Consider the following 19,985-nt stretch of genomic DNA (forward strand, 5'->3'; position numbering starts at 1 on the left):
CAAACCCACGTGTTTTTGCTGATGGGAACTTGGGTCCCCCTCGCAGTGCGGGTGCAGCGAGCTGTTTGGCCGATGCAGAGCGGAATGCACGTGCTGGGGTGTATGCAGGGTTCGAGTTATAAACTGAGCTCTACGCGTGTGTGCACACTCAAACAGCAGCAGCCATCTACTTGATAGAAACTTAAATATGAAAAGGTTCAACTACGCACACACACACACACACATCATCTCGGCTCGCGCAGCACGCTCACAGGCATAGATTGTGCAATAATGTATTGCGCACCTTGGGGGTGCAGCGCAGGCATATTGTCATTCAAGAGATGCGTAGTTCACGTTAACGTAAATAATACTCATTACATTGACACATGCATTATTTGTGACTAAAACAATGGTTGTTGGTAATGTATTAGCGACCCCCACAGATGTATGATTTCACTGCGTCCGTGGGAGCTCAGACCCCTCCTTATGGGAGCTCAGCTCCCATTGGCTCCCACATAACTCGAACCCTGGGTGTATGGTTTAACCATGTCCTGGATGTAGGAAGGGCCAGATCCATTCGTTGCATGGTACGCAAGTACCAGTGTCTTGAAGTGGATTCTAGCAGTTACTGGAAGCCAGTGAAGGGAGCGGAGGAGCGGTGTGGTGTGGGAGAATTTGTTTGTTACAGATCCTCTTGATGATATCATTTAACAAAATGAGAATGTGAAAAACATAGATACAAAATGTTTAGAATCATACCACAAATGAGCTTTCATTCAACATAATCCCTGTAGCTGCAAAATAAAAAACAGATAAATACTAAAAACTCAAACTCAAAAATATGACTGCGGCTGAGGCACCAGATAGCAAATGTTATGCAGTTAATAAGTAATACAAACATTTATTTACAGGCAATAATTATGTTGTATATTTCAATACTTTCAGTATAAACTGGTTTCACCTATCTTGATCAGTGGATTTCCATAAAATGGTAAAAGAAAAGATCATATTTCCGTATAAAAGGATAAACAACTAACTTTCATTAACTTACTATCACTTAATGAAGATACATTTACTAGAAATAAACAGCAAGAAAATCATTGTATTGATAGCTCCAATGGCTTGTGCAGCTCTAATGGAGACCGTATAGGAGTCAGGTGAGATAAAAGACCTCCTGTAGTCCAATTTCCTGTCTTATATTAGCTTCCTTTGTCATTCTTGATCCGAAGGAAACATATACATGCTGATAGGTTAGCAAATCCTCACTACTGTTTGTAAAAACAGAGAAAAGGAAGTGGGGACAATGAGGTCGGAATAGGAGAGTGATGAGTTTGAAATGGATAGAAGGAAGCGGGGTTAGAAAAATAGAGGCATTATAGAACTGGGTGGAAGTGGGAAAGGGAATGAGAGAAGACAGCGGGACAAAGAGAGGACAGATGAGCTCATTTTGTTCCCTTGCACCAGAGAACCAGCTCGCTCTGTTCCACACTGAACAATCGCTAGTGTTCCCTTGTGAGAGTTTGACAGTGATGGTAATGCCTCATTAAAAATACGAAGAGAGGCAGAACTCGGCTCGGAGTTTTGAGAACGAAAGCTGCAGAACATCTTTTCAAAAGCAGCACCTCCATTAATGAATCTCCACAGAGGGACAACGTGGCTTTTATCCAAGGTGCTGGGAGATATAGCTGTTACTTGTGCATGCATGGGAACACCATCAAAACATTTCAAAAACAGTGCGATCACAGGTCCGGAGAACTAATTGACGTCATTAAGCCAGGCCAAATGTTTGCCAAGTGGCTGAACTGCTGAGGAAATCAGGAGAGGTTATCAGAAACTGGCAATTATCAAAGCTTGAAGCAAAACACCATCTCAGGGGCAGCGCTGTGGACGCGAGGGTTCACATAGATCTGTTGAGTTTAGACTCTGAGACCAGAGAAGGCGGGACTGATAGAAATGATAAGAGGCAACTTTATAAGCTGGGCACTTCATAATTCAAAAATAAATGAAGTCACTATTACTAACCTCAAATGTTTTCTTAAACAGGAATAATTCACCCTCAAAATAACGATATTATACATAAATGACTCATCATCATACAAACTTTTAACTCCTAAAAGAAAAGTCTTAAAAACAGCATGACTACATCAAGAAGTGTTATGCGTGCTACACACTTTTCTGAGGATTGTTAAAGAACATGGCATGTGTTTTAAATAGCAACATTTAGAACTAAAATGCATTGTTTAGGCAGTAGTGAGCAAACGAGTGGATTTATAAGATAATACTGTACGAGTGTTCTGAGAGTTGGAAAAACAGATGCTCTGATTTAGTTTAGCTGTTGTTAAACATTCCTCCTAATTACTTCAATATACCAAACGTGTATCTGTTTTTAGATTCTTCTTTGAACATGGAGGCATTCAAGGATGAAAAATGCTTCATAAATTCAAGTAACGCAAGGCGAATTACTGATTACAAATTTGGTAATTTTGCGGGTGACGTGTTCCTGTAAGCTTACTCTTTCATTAAATTCAGTAGAATGAAAAACCTAAAAAAAAGGCCAACAGCTGTTTGAGCTGAAGAAAAATCCTCTCTTTGAATAGATTGTATGAATTCTTACCTGTAAAAAGGTTTATTTGACCTTATATCTTGGGTAAGTATAAGGTACTTAATGGCACCATACCCCTTGCTATAAAACAGCATATGGCATATGTTTATTACCAAGAGGAAAGCACAAGCAGTTAGCTGCTGTGCTTGCACTCTGCACGCTTTATTAGGGATGCTTCAGGTGACAAACTTTCCTTGTTGACAAAGGTTTGTGACTTAGTAAGCTGTTTTGTTGCGATCTGCAAATATCAGGTTTTCATTTCCAAGCCCTTATGGCAATGCAAATACATTCATAATTCAGCATACAAACTCTAGCAACAACTCTCCGAATAATCAAATGTGCCATGGCATGAAACGACAGAGGACATGAGATTCCTCCTGTATTACAAAAAACCGACAGAGGGAAAACACATTACAAGTGACAGATTGGAGAGTCAGGATTCACTTGTTTTCACAAAAAAAAAAACACGCAAATGTCAACAGCGACCTGAACAACCAGCTGTCAGGCAGAGAGAGAGAGGCACCAAAAAAGACAAGAAATACACACACACACACACACACACACACACACACACACACACACACACACACACACACACACACACACACACACACACACACACACACACACACACACACACACACACACACACACACACACAGTACCTGTCATTGTCAACGCTCCTGAAGCCAGGCAGGATGTGTCTGAAGCTGGAGTTTCGGTCCAGTTTGGGTTGACTCTTGGTGCGTTTTATGGAGCCCTTCAGCCGGCGACTGAGGAAGCCCTGATGGAGAGAGACACATACAGTCAATAAAGTGAGTCTCAGCTACTTTGTGAGGTACATCTCAGAGATGGCAATACATCAAGATCATGAGTGAGACAGGACTTATTAATACTGACATTGTGATCCATTTCCTAAATCCAGGGTGTCATGAACAGTAAATGAGTGATAAATGAGTATAGATCTTCACATCAGGGTGATGTTTACAGCCGGAGGACAATGTCTACACAATTTATTCCCTAAATACAAAGAGACAATGCAAACACATTCAATAAGGCCTTGACAAAAGAGTGGTGTAGTGGTGATTCTAAGATGACCCCTAAAGTTGGCATGCCAAGGTTTCCTTGAAAAGAAATGAACAGGAAGTTTGGAGAAAATAAGATCCTTGGTGAACACACGTTACAGGTTTTGTTCACCAGGATAATCTCCTCATATGTACAATACTTTAGGATTTTTTCAGCATAAATGCAATCCCTAGAATTAAAGAGATAACATAACGCTATAGACAGACTACATCACGCTCACATGACTTCACATCACCACCGCTAAGCTAAAGGCTTATGATGTTTTGTACTCTCATTTAATCCCCTATTAGCAACCAGCTATTTTACGAAACCTAAAAGCTTTAGACATTTTGCAACGTGTGTTCGCTGACGTATTTTACACGTAGAAAGAAACTTGAAAATTGGGTTAACTAGAACAAACCACAAGCCTTATTTCAGGCATTTAACCAAAAACTCACTAAAAAAACATTTGAGACGAGGGAGCCTGGAAGTGCTAAAATGCTGACTCATTTCCCGTTATAGGACTTATTCCTGCACCGCTCTATAGAAGATTCCCAAAGAGCATAGACATAATTAGCTGATAGGTAATATTTATGCAGAAATTAGGGATTGTTTCCCACTGCGGTAATTATGTCAACATTTAACAAATTACAGCGCTCAAACATCTGTGTTTTTATACCAGATACACCCCTTTATTTGTTGTTTTGTCATTCCTTTCTCTGTCTGGGTGTTTAGTTCTTCTAACATCTGCAATCACACTCACCCAAGCACCTCGCTGTCTCCATGGCAACTGTGGCTGGCATTAAGAGCGGGGGAATAAGAACGAATGAGATGTGGTGCAGAAACGGCATGCTGTGGCGATTGTTTAGGTAGAAAAAGATAAGAACATTTGATTTTTTTCTGCTTTATTTTCAAATAATTCACTGCTGAGAAAGAGCTCAGGAGGATGAAGAGGATGAACGAAGGTCTTTGAATGAATAGGGTGAAGAAAAGAGTTGATGGAGTAGCTTCAGCATGAAGAAATGTACAACTCAGCATGCTGGAGAAATAACTAAACTAGAAAGCATTTAGGCTCAGGTGTAGCTTTTTTTATTAAGATAACACAAAATAGCAGCGTCGACAGTCTGAACACATTCATAATATAACCTCAGAGACGTAGCTGCAGCACTGAGACCTCTAATGGCACACACACCTCACAAGGAGGGCTGGAACACACACAGTGATCAGACCTCCCTCAGTCCCAGTCATGCCATTAACACACCTGTATAATTACCACCTACAGTGTGAAGAGGTCGCCCAGGGCAACAGTGGTAAAGGCATAATTAGAGAGTGACTTGTAGACAGCCTGCCAGCTGATCACAGAGCAGCCAATGCATCCTGATAAACAACACCTGTCATCAGTGAAACACTCTGGGAGAGGAACAAAGATCCGCTGATGTCAGAATACAGGCGTCGTCAATCATGGGAGGGACAATTCTGTGTCCAGACATAACTATTTCAAAAGTGTTTAGTGTGTTCAAACTGGAAAACTGATCATATTGAACACATTTAAATGTACACAATATTATATTTCAAGTTAGCTGTTTTCATGTATGATGCCTTTAAATGCAGTCTTTCATATACACATTCGAGAACATTTAGAGGCGCTTTTTTGTGTCAGATGCAAAACAGCTACAGCATAGTTTTGGGAAAGAAAAACCTAAGTGTCAGGCTCCTCTAACAATGCAACATACAACAGACTTAAGGAAAGGAACAATATATAAAAGTGCAGTAAAATACAGAGAGTAAAACATATGTTTTTGAAAGTTTTAACATGTTGGCAGGCATGTTTCCACTGTGCAACAGTCACCTGCTGTCGTTTCCCTAGAAAGGGACATTTAGCACAATTCCATAAACCTGTATCAGGGTTCAAACACTTTTTCACCAATGATTTTCCATGACTTCTCCATGACCTTTAACTACTTTTCCATGAACAAAGAAATTACTCTTTCTCAGCGGTACCATTGAAAATGGTTTATTTTAACATGGAACAGGAAAATAAGGTCTGCATATGAAACATGTTGTGCCTATCTACAACAAATCAAATAGGCTTACTAGCTTCTACACGCTAAAGCAACTACAATCTCTCACCAGCAAAACACCTCGTCAGTTAAATGCCATTTTACGTTTCATTACTATACGATACAGTATTTATTATCATTATAGGATTATACTATAAAATATAAATTATATTTGATCGATCTCCTCTTTGTTTGTCTAATACAAATATCAGAATATTCAATTGTTTTGAGGGTGCTGTTTATGTTCACTGCCATTTTCATGGAAATGGAAATGGTTACTCACAGCTGCTAAACATTCAAACTAGCTGCTGACGGTAGTGAAAAAGCTTGAGGAAAATCTTGGAAAACAAGCACTAATAAAAGGAGAGTTTCTACACAGAAGATAAGGAAGAACACTCAGCCGGTGGAAGCAGTAGTTCTTCTGAGGCTCTCCAGGGAGCTTTCAAAAGTCTAACAAATACCTCCGTCTTGGTTTAAAAGCTTCACATTTATAACAGAAGGTCTGCATTTAAATGTGGACATGGAGTTTGAAAGACGTTAGAATATCCAAGGCACGGAAAATCTATAAAAAGATGCTACTGAGGTCAAAGTCTACCAATGTATTGGACTGCAAAAACTGTATAATAATAAGTTGACATTGAAGCATTAAAAAAAGGCCAGAGCTAGTGTTGATGGATTTGTTAATTGTGTGGTAGTATCATATGCATTTTCGTTATTGTCACAACAAACTAACCAATTGTTGCCTTTGTAATCATCAACAATGGCAGTTACGCACACTCGATATGGATCTGACCGTGGTGATAATAATGATAGATATTTATAGATCTGACATGGTATACTTCAAGTGAGACCACCGAAAATGGGCAGAAAATGACTTCCAATTGTTACCTGCCATCGGTGAAGTGTGTGCGGGAGCTTTGAGCTGAATAACAGAGGCTGAGTCACTGCTGCACCTGAGGCTCTGCTGCTTTCTCAATCAAACTCTCATTCTCTGAGTCTTCCCCTCAGCCATTATCCACTCCATATGTGGATGCGTGGGCATGTGGTTAGATTAGCATAAGCACCATTCTAAACAATGACAAAATATGAGTCAGACTTTGTGCAGAAGGAATATTGTTTTTTCCTCAACTGCATATAGCATCCCCTCCAGACCAGAGCCTTCAAAATAACATGAGGAAAAGAATCAAGGGGAGGCAAGGGATTGTGATTTGTTGATGGCTAAGATGGCAGAGCAGTAAAAAACCGACACCATGACACACACCTTTTATCATTTCTGGATATCAATCACAATCCCCTCCACATTTAGGGTAGTTTCACGTCATTTCCTCTCTCTGCAGAGTGTGTGCCTGCTGCTGCTGCTGCTGATGGCATATTCACAGCTAACAAATTAAAACCTCTTTTTTCTCCATTCGTGGAAAGAAGTCGGTGAATAGAAACCTGTCCCTGTAGGCGAGGTGAATTGATTAGTGGCTGTTCTGTTTTTACTTCTATGCTTCCCCTGATGGATGGACGTTTTAGAAGGGATGGAGCGAATCGAGAGAATAAAAAGCCCAGGTCAGAAAATGACACTCCCTATACTGTAACTTCTAATAATATTTTTCGTTCTCGCTTAGTGCAGCGATGCAACGTGATATAACACCCTTCTCTAATTCACTTAGAATTGTAAAGCCCTCACAGAGCTGTTGCACAGGTTAAAGGTCAGAATATTTAAACTGTCCTATTTCAACACTTACAATCAGTCAGTAAGGATGAGTGACGCCTACATTAACGTCAGATTATACCCCACGGGAGGCAAGACGCTCCAGAAGCGCTAAAGTGTTAGCATTTAATTTGTCTTCAGCGCCTGTTCGTGAGAGATGATTGAGAGGGCAAGAGAAAACATATATATATGTGGGATGAAATAGAGAGAGGACAGAAATAGAGGTGAGACTATAGTGAAAAAACTGACTTAAAGACAGTGAGTGATTTCCAGAGACGGATGAGCTATGATAGAAGGACACGTGGAGAAGGGGCGCACAATGAGGGGACGGCAGGGCATGAGCTGATAGAAAAAGCAATAGAATGAAAGTAAATGAGGGGGAAAGTGAGGAGAAAATGAGTGACATGGTGGCCGTGGATCAGGGCTCGGCACGTCATAGACATTGAGACTATAGAATGAAGGTTTCGTTCTGATCAGTCCGCTTCTTAGAAATGTGCTTCAATATGACACCAGTTATTACAGAATACATTTTCAGGCACAAAACATGAACCATCTAATAACCACATTCAAGAGTAGGCTAAACACTTTTCTTTTTAATAAAGCCTATAGGTAGGGCTGCTTTCAGGCTTCCAGAACTCCTGGGTCCTACTTTTTATGGGATTCTTTTGATTATGAAATTGTATTTTGTTTCACAATTAGTTTTATGTGCATTTGGTTTGATTTGATTCATGAACAAACATATAATGATTAGGTTAAGATATCCAGCAGTATTTGTCTTCTTCATTAGCTCCAATTGTACCATTCCTGATAGACAGATTAATGCACCAATAATCATATTCCAGTCATTTAATATATATTGTTTTGCAATGGTCCATTACAGATGATGAGTACTTTGGGTTTTGGTAGTTTAATTGTATTTTGATCACAACACTAACACTTTAGTTTTGTTACTATATCTGAGTGCTTATTCCACCACTGTGAAAACACAGTGTTAACACCTTGATGTCTCCACATTACGTCTTGCTGTATTCAATGAGTTCTTACAGCTGACAAGGCCAGTAACTGCTAACATACACAAATGACATCTAATGAGATGTAATACGTCACATCACTGTTCTATTGTGTTCTAAAGAAATGTGTAAAATTGACTTATGGGAATACAATTTCCCTGTGAGCTTGGTTAAATAATATTAATGTCAATTATTGACTTAATACAGACCCCTTGGATAAATGTTTCCAGTTAGTCTAACATACATTGGTTTTGCTCTAATGTCTCTCGATTTACATTTCAGTTTGCATTTTTACACAGAGACATGTTAAGGCTATTACAGCCAGTGCAACCTGACAGGGGTCCAATACAGTGCCACATATTAGCATTTCAACGGGCTCTTTAATAATTCCACATTTCCACTGTTGACAGCTAATTAGCTGAAGGAGGGGATGGATTCATCTGACTCAACATGCATCCTCCAAGGGAGGAGGGGCTGGTTAGCACCAACCCTCGATAAGTCTAAATGGAATTTCATGGTAGTGGAAATAGAGTCTCAGTGTTTACTATGTCACCGTGTTTACAGTGCAGATCTGTGTATTTGTGAGAGTGCAGAACAGGCTTGCATACTTGATTGTAATCTCAGCCTGTCCAAGCCCATTAACTGAGCACTGAGAAGACAAGTGCTGTGCTTTTTTTCATGAAATTAAAGCAAATGCAACAAGTTAATTCTATTCCCTTGGCTTGGCAATTCCTGGCTTCCCTAATGGGCTGTGATAGAATCTGTGCCTGGACAATCAGCGGGGTGTTCCCTGCTGCTACATCAACCTCTCTGTCCTCCTCTAGCACAACCTGATGAAAACAAGAGACATACCTGTCCAATTAGACCCCCTGCTAGTATCTGAGAGGAGAGGGGAGGTGTGGGGGGGAATAAAGTTAGGGAGAGATTGGACAAGGAGCTCAGGCACAATTGAGAATCAATCCAGCCAGCGGGGGCAATCAGCGGGACGAGGACGTGACGGACTGAGGTAAGGTTTGTTTGTCCGCTCTTTAAACAGCCACTGAATAAGAGAAACTAGCAAGTAGTAACTTTTTATACTTGATGTATGCACTTTTCTAATATTTCTCAATTGGCTGTGGAAGATAAGGCTTTGGGGAGGTTTTAGTTTTCTCCAATGTCTACTGGGGAGAAAATTGTTTTGGAGAAGTGTTCCAGGCTGGGCTTCTGTGTGAGTGTGAACGTGGCTTTCAATTGTGAGTGCACACATTCAACCCAGTCTCTTCAAAAAACATGAGAGAAAAGCATTTTGACAGATTTAGCTCAAGGCCTAGGAGGGGTACTTTAGATGTCACCGCAACTCTTTTCACTGAAGGGAGAAAAGTGAGAAGCGAGGAGGAGGAGAAACCCACTGACTGCCTGCCCATGACTGAACCTTATCCATCTGCATACTTTATCTATTGTGTCTATATACTACAAGTGTTTATGTTGATATTCCATGTCAATTAACTAACACTTTTATCCAAAGCGACTTACATATACTTAAAAAATGTAGACATGCCATTTTTTCAACAGCAGTTTTTGGGGTTGACTAACCACTGACCCTCTGATGGGTTGACACCAGTGGTGTAAAGTAATTAAGTACATTTACTCAAATACTGCTGGTAAAGAAGCGCTATCATGCATTTTTTTACAAGATCAGTTCAAATGTTCTTTTGTAGGTTCATATTATTAATACAAAAACCAAAGTAAATAATGAATTATGGTGTCTATTATGAATGGAGATCACGGGCAGTACACAAGTTAATGTGTCTCTTTTCCAGCAGCAAAATTAATTATCCAACGCATTAATGGATCATTAATTATAATCCAATAATAAAATACATAGATTTGGTACTTGTGTATATTTTGCTGCTAATACTTGTACTTTTACTTGAGTAGAATCTTGAAAGCAGGACTTTTACTCGAACAGAATATTTCTACACTACGGTATTATTACTTTCACTTTAGAATAAGATCTGAATACCTCTTCGACCATTGGTAGACCCCAATTACCCCTGAGCCACAGCCGCCCCTTTCAATGAGTATTTGATCCATCTACACCTCCCTTAACTATCCTTAAAATGTATTCATTCAAGCAGAACATTTACATATCTTTAATAAAAGTTCATTTTAAAATGTTGCCTGGTTGGCTGTGCTGCCTCTAGAGACCAGAAGGGGGCAGTATGAGAAAAAGTGCAGGAAAGGGTCAAACACTGTCTGGGGAAGGTTTTTTATCTGCAAACACTCACTGCTGCTTAGCAATAAGCTATCAGAGTAAATGAAGTGGTCATGTGATTGGGACAGAATGACTTTGCTGCAGTGCTCTCTCTCTCTCTCTCTCTTCCTCAGGAGAGTACTGCATGAGAGACACTTAATCAATATTTAGCCTCCACTATTGACCCTTTCTGTCTCCTGCAAGCTTTTTATTCACCTTCTATACCTCTCTATATCCACTCGTTGATTCCTGATCATATCAAAGTAAAACAGTTCAATGACTCAATTCACATTCACAAGACAAGAGCAAACACATCCATGCATGCACACACTCCCTTGCAACGCTATCTTCACGGTTTTATCTGGACCAATGAGAGTTTGGCATTCTCTGCCTCATCAAGCTGAGGTGATTTTATATTTGCACCTTCTAAAATTGTTTCGTGACACACTTTATTCCCACTCCGCGGGTGGTCCAACACCAGCGGGTCTCGCCTAGTTGTTAATTTATTCACTGTGAGCTTTTACTTTCCTTAGAGGCATCCCAATGTTGGTTTTTGTTGTTGAGACTTCCTCTTAATAAAACTGAGTGCTGAGGATGGCTGATAGAAAAGAAGAAAGAAATGACACCTTTCAGAAATATTGCAATGCCTTTTAACACTCAACATGGCCCATTAGTATACCTGCTAGAGCTCCACAAAGGCTGAGAGCGCAGAGTGCTTTTGGCCCTTCTGACCCAACATCCACTGTTTACAGTTCACCTCCGGGTCGTCATCTCCCCACTCGTTATTTATTAATGGAAATGTGCACTGCTAATTGCTAATTAGCTTGAAATTGATGACTCACAGCGGATCTTTTTTTTTTACTTCATTAACTGGCTGTTTATCTATTGAATTAAACATGGCAGCAAGCATGCCAGATTCGATTTAGAGCCAGATGAAGACTGCTCTGTGTGAGAGTGTCTGTGTTTGTGTGTGTAGTTGTCCTCTAAGTGAGTGAATGTGTTGTGCGTGCAGGTTCTGGTTTGGGAGTGTGTGTACAAGTTATTCAGTGTGAAATGCAATGGAAAATCACACAGGAAGTAAAAAAGCAGCAGAGGATGGTGTGCTGAACATAAACCCAAGATGTGTAGATGTGTGATGTGTATACGCAAAACATCAAAGGCCCCATTCCAACATTTGAAGTCAATTTGTTTCAGATTGGCACGAGTCCATCTGGACACCAGAGCAGCCTTCTGTACACACTGATGTACAGCTAAGAGCTTCTTAAGGCAAAGTAAGGAGGAGAAAAGTCAGAGGCCTGCTTGGCACACCACAAAGTGCCGCTGACAATCTTTCAAGAGGTAACCATGTAACCAATCTAAAATAACCTGCACTAAACATTCACCCACACTGCTGCCTGCACATTTAAATGTATTGATTAACCTTTATACATACGGTATCTGTTTATATGCACATCCACCTATATAACTTCTGTGATGATTTGGGGCTATAAAAATCATATTTCATTAGCACAGAAGACAGGGACGATACACAGACACACACTCACAGTACTCACGGTGACTCTGAAAGGCGTGGCAGCAGTGGACGTAGCCTCCATGGTGGGGGGGTTCTTGTCTGAGGAGCTGCCGGGCATGCTGCGTCGGCGTCCTGACCTCTCTGGAGGAGACTCTGCAAACAGACACAGAAATGTTTCCCAATTAAAAGACCAATTTCAAGTTGTTGACAATTTGTTGAATACACCGATTGCTTTCTTGCCGAGAGTTACGTAAGAAGATCGATAGCAAAACTGAGCTACACTGAATCAAAGGTAGAGCTTTGAGTGTTGAGCAAGAGGAAGAATCTTGGGTTTTCCAATGGACATGGACTGATGCAAGAGAACGTTTTGATGTTGGTGAAACATATATTTCACCATGACAAACTAGAACTTAGTTTGCCTCCGGTCTCTAAAACATTCATCATATGCTGGCGTAGTCAGAGATCAAAGGTACATGTTGTATCAGAAAGTGCAAAAAGAAGATATTGAGGTTGCATCATATTAAAGGTAACTTTATTAAATGAAATAAACCTTCACTATATCCTGACAGTAGTTAGATAAATCATGTGTCCTCCCCAAATGCTCGTAGTGTTTGCCTGCAGCAGAGTGGGCGGAGCTTAGTTTGAGCCTTACTGTTTTTAACACCTTCTCTCTCATTTAACATCTAAACAGGAAGTAAAATATGGTTCTGAAACAACGGAGGGGGGAAATAGGCAATGGAGAGACTTGATTAACATTTGATGAGCTTCCTAGTTAGATCAGAGTTCTGGAGATTTCTCAGCTCTGATTGTTCAGTTCTTTTATTCAGGCAAGATCAAATTATTAGGAGTGCTGGGAGAAGGCAGAGGAACATGATTTTTTTTTTTTTTACAGATACCCCGTCTCACGTATTTCTGTCAGGATATACTGACAGTTTTAGCAGATATGACAAAGTTATTTTTAATAAATGTACTAACTAACGGCTTTAACTTTGCACACTTTCAGATGAGCCATTCCTCCATGAATTCAGCAACGAGTCCATTCCATTGCTGATATTCCCATCCTTTCCCTGTTCACTGAACTCATCTGTTATCTTTTTAGTGTGAAAGAGTTGTGAAACAGAGAAGTAAAGGAATGAGGATGTGTGCGGCAGCAGCAGATCTGGACACGTCCAGGAGGAATGCGAGTGATGCTGAACATACACGTCTCCACAGATGTCAGATAGCCATCACCGCTAACAGCTACAGAGCAAATCATCAACAAGGTGCTCATTTGGTGAACTTTTATAACCCCACATGATTAGACCAGTTGATCAGACCATTATGTCCCGTACATACTGTAGCTGCAAATTTGAGCACAAAACATTCTAACGTGTCACAGTTGAGTTTTCAACAGGGAAGACTCCGGCTAGGTGAGCCAAATTTATAAAGGACACTAAGATATATTGCATTTCATAAAACATGAATTAAGAAGCCTCAAACAAAAATTGCATATAACTGGGTCAGATATGCTGAGGAATTATTTGAAACACATTGGGTCTTTCCACCACTGAGACTCTGTTAGATTATTTAAATAAATATTTGACTGGAGGCAACATTGGGAACTAATTATATTAGTGTTAAGTGTGTGGCATTGAGACTTTAATACAATTATGAAGCAAATCTTCCTCTTCTCTCTCACACACGCTCATACTACACATTTTATTGTGAACTCCTACAGTTGCTTATCCAATCATCTCCAGATTTTGTTGGCAGCATCAGTGGACTTCCAACCCTTCATCAAACCTTGGTATCTCCACTACGATAGTCAAAAATGTTCATCGGACCTGAAACCAAATCTTTGAATCCCAAAATGTGATTTGGCCTATATGTGAAATTAGAGTACCAAGCTAAACAGCTTTTGGACAACTGTACAAACTGCTGATTGCTGAATAAATTTGAGTTTTAAACTTTGGAATTATACTACTAGACAAAGGAGGGAGGCGGGCATCTTTGAGAAAAAGTGAACTGCAGTGAACGAGTAATGATCTGCAATGATATTACAGATAACATTTTCTCATAGAGCATCTGTAATAGGCCATACACAAGCACACACATGTTTGTCAGCTCTCGTTGTTTCTGAGCTCATGAAGCTGAGCTGAGCTAAATTAGCTGTCTGCTGTTTAACAGGCTGGTTAACTGAAATAGCACATACTGTAATTGAGGAACGAATGGTGGAATAGCACTTCCTGGTGTGCCGAGCACTGGCTGGCAGCCCAGCCCCCATAATTCCAATTTTAACATAAACATAAACACAGTCCACGACAACAAACAGCAGACAAACACAACATGCTCTGACACTGAGCAGATGTCCCAGAATCCAATTTCTATAATTAAGAATCGGAACCATCTGGATCCTCTGAGCAGTGATCCAAGCTCTGGAGGTAAGCAGGGTTTTATTCACAGGGACTTGTTAAGCCTATGTAACACTCGCGCTTCTATTGGCTAGTGCTCCTAACACATTGTACGTGATAGGCTAAGGGGCGGGACATTTTTAAGCGATTTAACAATCACAACAGAGCTGGCCAGCTAACCAATCAGAGCAGTCTGGGCTCTGGTTTCAGACAGAGGGTGAAAAGAGGTGCTGCAGCACAGGCAGTGTGAGAACAATAAAGATTTTTTTCAACATTAAAGCATGGAGACAGTAGAAGCAAAAAATACTAATCTGAAGATAAAAACGAGCATAATATGTCCTCTTTAAGTCCAAACAAGAGGTCTAACAATGAAATATGTAAAGGTGTATGACTGTATGGTCATGCAAGACATACCTGATGTGGTTGTGTTTAACAGTCAGAACCAAAGGCTCTATAATCCTTGCTTTAGTTCTCAAATCAAGTATTTAGGGTGTAAAGTCTCAGATAGTTTAAATCTCACAGCAGTCAAATCTGTCAAAAGAAGTTTTAACAACTCCTGATTTTTTGTAGTTTGTTGTATCAAGAGTGATTTAGGTATGACGCATTCTAGTAGGCGGACCCTATTGATAGCATCACCATGGTTCCCTTGACAAACACCCATTGGGACTAAATGATGATGAGGAAATGTAATCATGGGGAAGTGGGCACATCAAAACCTGCTCAATCCATTATAATGGCGTGACAAATATCTGTCTCCCTTCCTTATTATAGCAAACCATAATGGTGGAATTGAAATGTCTGCTGCCATGACAACAAGGGTATTTTATCCTTTTAAATCAGAAAATAAGTCACAAATAAATAGGGATGATAAGTTAATCACAACTGTTGACTGAATTAAGTCTCCAGTGTGTATTGATGTGTTCCTGTAGAAAACGATCCCACTCAACTTCACCAAATGTACCCCTTTGGTTTTCTTAACGGAAGTCTCCTCACTCGTACACAGCTGGCTGTTACAAGCGCTCAGAGGGAAGCTCACACACAAACCCACAGTATTTAGCTGTGAACTAATTGCTGTGTGAAATTGCAGTGCGTGCTTCCACATGTTATCACCATCTGTGTGTGTTCCTTCTCTTCAAATGAATGGAACATTTCCATTTGCTTTATCTGGCCCGTGTCTCTCTGATTCTCTCATTTTATAACCAACAGCAAACTGTAAACTTGTGTTTCATAAAAACTTTAATTAAAACAAATTCCAAACTGAAGTAAATAATCAAAGAGACGTTTTACACTGTGGCTGCTTTCAGATAGTAAACAGGCGCTGTTTAGAGGGGTCTGCTTAGCGGATGTGCACAAAGATATTTTGTATCTTGAGGTGAGGGAGCATCTAGCATGCAAGTCTCAAGTTCTAAGGTCGATAGGGTCAAAGACCATAGCTGTAGTGTCAGGAGGTGAGCTATCTTTAAACTACGAGGCCTGGAGATCTTTTAAGCCACACTTTAGAGCTTCTGTCGTCTGGAAAAACTCCTTGCATAATTGTCTTGAAACATGGTTGAATGGTGAAGCATTGGCCAGTTGGAGATGATTTTAAAACTTCACAATTCCACTTTCTTCCCTCAAATTATTTTTAATTTCAAACCACCCTGAATCTTCTCATTCAATCACAACTTCATCTCAACTTAAGGTCAGCGTTTGGTCAGTTGTTACCCCTTCATTTCTCCTCACTTGCTGTTATTCTCCATCCTTCACATTCCCTCAAAAGTCATAGCACCAACTCTCCCTCCTCCATCACCATCTGCCCACAGATAGAGCCATCACTACGTCTTGATTCCTCCCACCTGCAGGCTTGCTCACAGTTGTTTAATGGGACCCTAAAAAGGCCATTGAAAGCCCTGGGGGGCCTAAAGCTGCACAGAATAGATGATAGTCACCTTCATTGTGTGTGCACAGAGTTTATGTGTGTCCCAGTCTGGCCATCAGAGATAGGGGCTGTGAGTGTATCTTTTTGAAAACATTAAACTTATTATAAGGAACAGTTAGACTTTTGGGGAGAGATTGACTCTCAGAGTTATACCATATTGATAGCATTGTCACGTATGTAAGCTGACTGTGAACTTTAAGACAACAAGCAGTAAGCGTAGCTTAGCATAAAGACTGGAAGCGGTTTCTGAAGTAAAATCAATATATTACACTTTTTAGCTCTTTCTAAAATTACTAATTAACAAGCTATACTATCTTGTTAGTGCAAACCAATAGTGAATTTTAGGTGTAAAAGTCACACATTATTTTCAAATTTATGTTTTGTGTCACCTTGATGTGTCAAAACGAACAGAGGAAGAAAATAAAAAAGCTTGTCCATTGTTATTTTTTTGTCCTGGTATTCATTTCACAATTCGTTTTTTTTAACAGATACAAGATCAGAGATGTTAAATATTTGATTAGTGTTTATACTATCTATCCTAAACTGTCTACCTTCCTTTAAAGGGGCCCTATTGTGCTCATTTTCAGGTTCATATCAGTATTTAGTGTCTCTATTGTGACATGTCTCCGTGCTTTAATGTTCAAAAAGCTCTTTATTGTTCTCATACTGCCTGTGCTGCAGCACCTCTTTTCACCCTCTGTCTGAAACCAGAGCCCAGTCTGCTCTGATGTGGTGTGCTAGCTAATAGAGTCCAATGGATACTGACGTCATCCTATGACTTTACAGAGACATTGCGGGGTGTAATTTATGTTTGTGAACGAAGGTTGCTGAGACAACAACTGAAAGGGAGGAAAGTAGTTCTGCGGTGAATCGTGTCGGTCGGGAGGACTCGCTATGTCTAGTATTGTTAAGTGAGCTGAGGTCAGTTGTTTCGTTGTGTACGACGGACTTTCAGTTGCGAACCAGCAACGAGCATAATACAACTCGGGGTTCGGGGCTGATTTTTATACAATACGTTTTCCACTCTAGCTCTCTCCGGACAAACGCGACGCACCATCTACCGATTTATCCTACACATAGTCCCCATCGCCGACAGCACAGACCGCATCGCTGCAAAGCACACACTGTGTAATGGTGACGGACAGGGTCGTACGACCCCAAACCAACGGTGGAGTGTTGCAGTCGCGTGATATAAATGGGACAAACTATAACGGAAACTATCGTGTCCGGGTGTTTGTAACAGCTTCTAGTGACGAACGATCAAAAATCTTAAAGTTTGCTCGAAAATTAGAAAAGAGAAGGTGGGAACACCGTCAACACGCGCTTCTGCGTTATCGGACAAGACAATCTCCTGCCTCTCCTTTCACTTCCACGCTCCCGGTCGGCCAGAGACTACAGCGCCGACAGTCATCTGGCCTTTTATACACTCAAGAACCGGACATTCGATTTACCCATTGCTCGGAACAAAGGACACACACAACACACAACACACGTACATTTACCGTATCGTTTCTGGATTGTTGGGACACAAAGAGAGCTCTCCCTCAAAAGAGAGCGGTGTGTGACGGTGGGGTGGGTGGAGGGGCTGGCTGANAATGACTGAAACATATTGAACCAGAAAACAAACTTATAAAATCTAAATGACTCCAGCTGCACGGCTCGCATTCAGTTTCCTTGTTGTAGTTGGCTTTGATTGTACAGCATAGTAAGTCATGCAGAATACAGATAGAGGTAATCACATGGATCTAAAGCAGAAGCATTATTTAGGTCAATTTTGGTATATTGTGTTATAACTGCCAACTCCCTCCATCATCTTGCTATCCAATCAACTCCTAATCTGAATGTATCTGCAAATATGTGGCGGAGAAAGGACAAACAGATGGACAGAGAAATCATCCACCCTTGTTCTGGAAGAAAATAAAAGTTTTCATCAAAAAGGAAATGAAGTGTCTGGGTGGATTGAAGGGATGTCCACATGGAGCCAATCTAAAATATCTGGCTATCTGAAGCGACATTTAACAAATATGAAGATATACAGAATCTGAAACATCGCATAGTGAGACAGCATTAATGAATTTCTGTCTGAAGCTAAAGTTGGAGCACACTAACTTAAAATCCCTGCTGCTAAAGTGACAGACTGGTGCCATCTATCCAGGCAGGCTTTGCTTCCTCTTTTGTTCATGCTGCCCACTCCCTCCTGGCCCCAGAGTAAAGGCCAAACTGCAGAATGTACCATCCCAAGCAGGACTCATTAAACAGACTAGCGACAGACAGAGAACAGAGGAGTCTGTGTGACTCTGTTGGACACGGACAAACACACAGGCAGGGGAGGGAGGAGGAGGAGGAGGAGGAGGAGGAGGGAGAGAGAGAGAACTCTCTTTTTCACTGATGATTAAAAGGAATAAAGAGCACAAATATATGAGAGATGGAGAAGCAGATGAGAGAGGTCTCACTAATGAAGATAACACTTGAGAGATGAGCGCGGACAGACCTCTGGCCATTTCTAATTTAATATAAATGTGCCCCAATGGCAAACTCTGGGTGTTTCTCAATTTCAAGTACGCTTGCTTGGTAGCACATGTCTTCCGAGTCACTTGCTTCAGAAGCGAGGCAAAAATACTTCCTGGAATTCGGAAAACGAAGAGTGGAACAGGCTAGCAAGAACAGGCTAGCAAGTGTGCGTCATATGAGAGGCCCGTCTTACATTGGTCCGTGCGCAAAGCATTGTGGGGATTTTAAGACCGCGGAGTCTACACATGTGCAGCCTTGAAATGTCTCGCTACGAAGTACGCCGGGCTCGGTAGAATTCCAAGTATGCTGGACATTGGAACAGTCCTTCGGCGGCACTCGATGGCGTAGTATGCTTGAAATAGTGGCTCTGGAGCAGCCTTCCTCGACATTGAGAAACACCCAGTCACACATTCATGCAGCATCAGGCTCACTCTCAAACTATTCACAAGTCATTTAGGAGTATTAGCACTATGATGGTGTATTAGGGCTATTGTAGGTTGGTAAATACATACATTACAATGAAAATATTCTTTATGTGATTAAACAACCATGAATATTCGCTGAGATGAAATCATACAATTACTGTTTGAGGGAAAAGTATACAATTCTTTGAGGTTAAATCACAAATCTATTTTGAATATTGTGGCTTTTTGACCAAAGACTTTACAATGCTTAACTTTGCAAGGTCCAACCTCATCACATAACATGTGCCGTTGAGTACTATGCCTTCAGTGGATGGCGGCCGCATAAAATTAAACTTTGCGATCAGATTAAGCAATAAGGAAGTCCTCGTGATTTGAGCCCAAAATCACAATATTATCATAAGCATCCAGGATTTATAGAGTGACTTTTCAGAAGAAAGCAAGAATTAGATTGAGCCAAAATAAATGTTGGTATTTTTTCTTGATTCATGACATATCGAAACCGCTGGAGATTATTTACTTGTAGTTCAATTGATATACTCTCTGACACACACACAACGTTACACACACACACACACACACA

At 40.6% G+C, this 19,985-nt stretch overlaps 1 long non-coding RNA gene across 1 annotated transcript in view; it reads right to left on the reverse strand.

Annotated features, from left to right (window-relative positions):
- Window positions 1-3,250: 3,250 nt before the first annotated feature.
- LOC104957050 (uncharacterized) overlaps window positions 3,251-19,985 on the reverse strand; it is a 46,212-nt gene continuing 29,477 nt past the window's right edge. Inside the window, exons 2-3 of the long non-coding RNA XR_799626.1 lie at window positions 12,202-12,314; window positions 3,251-3,365 (exon numbers count right to left, since the gene is read on the reverse strand). This is a non-coding gene — a long non-coding RNA (uncharacterized lncRNA). The remainder of the gene's footprint in view (window positions 3,366-12,201; window positions 12,315-19,985) is intronic.

The sequence above is a fragment of the Notothenia coriiceps genome, unplaced genomic scaffold (genome assembly GCF_000735185.1).
Source record: "Notothenia coriiceps isolate Sejong01 unplaced genomic scaffold, NC01 NC01_scaffold00026424, whole genome shotgun sequence".
Classification (NCBI taxonomy): domain Eukaryota; kingdom Metazoa; phylum Chordata; class Actinopteri; order Perciformes; family Nototheniidae; genus Notothenia; species Notothenia coriiceps.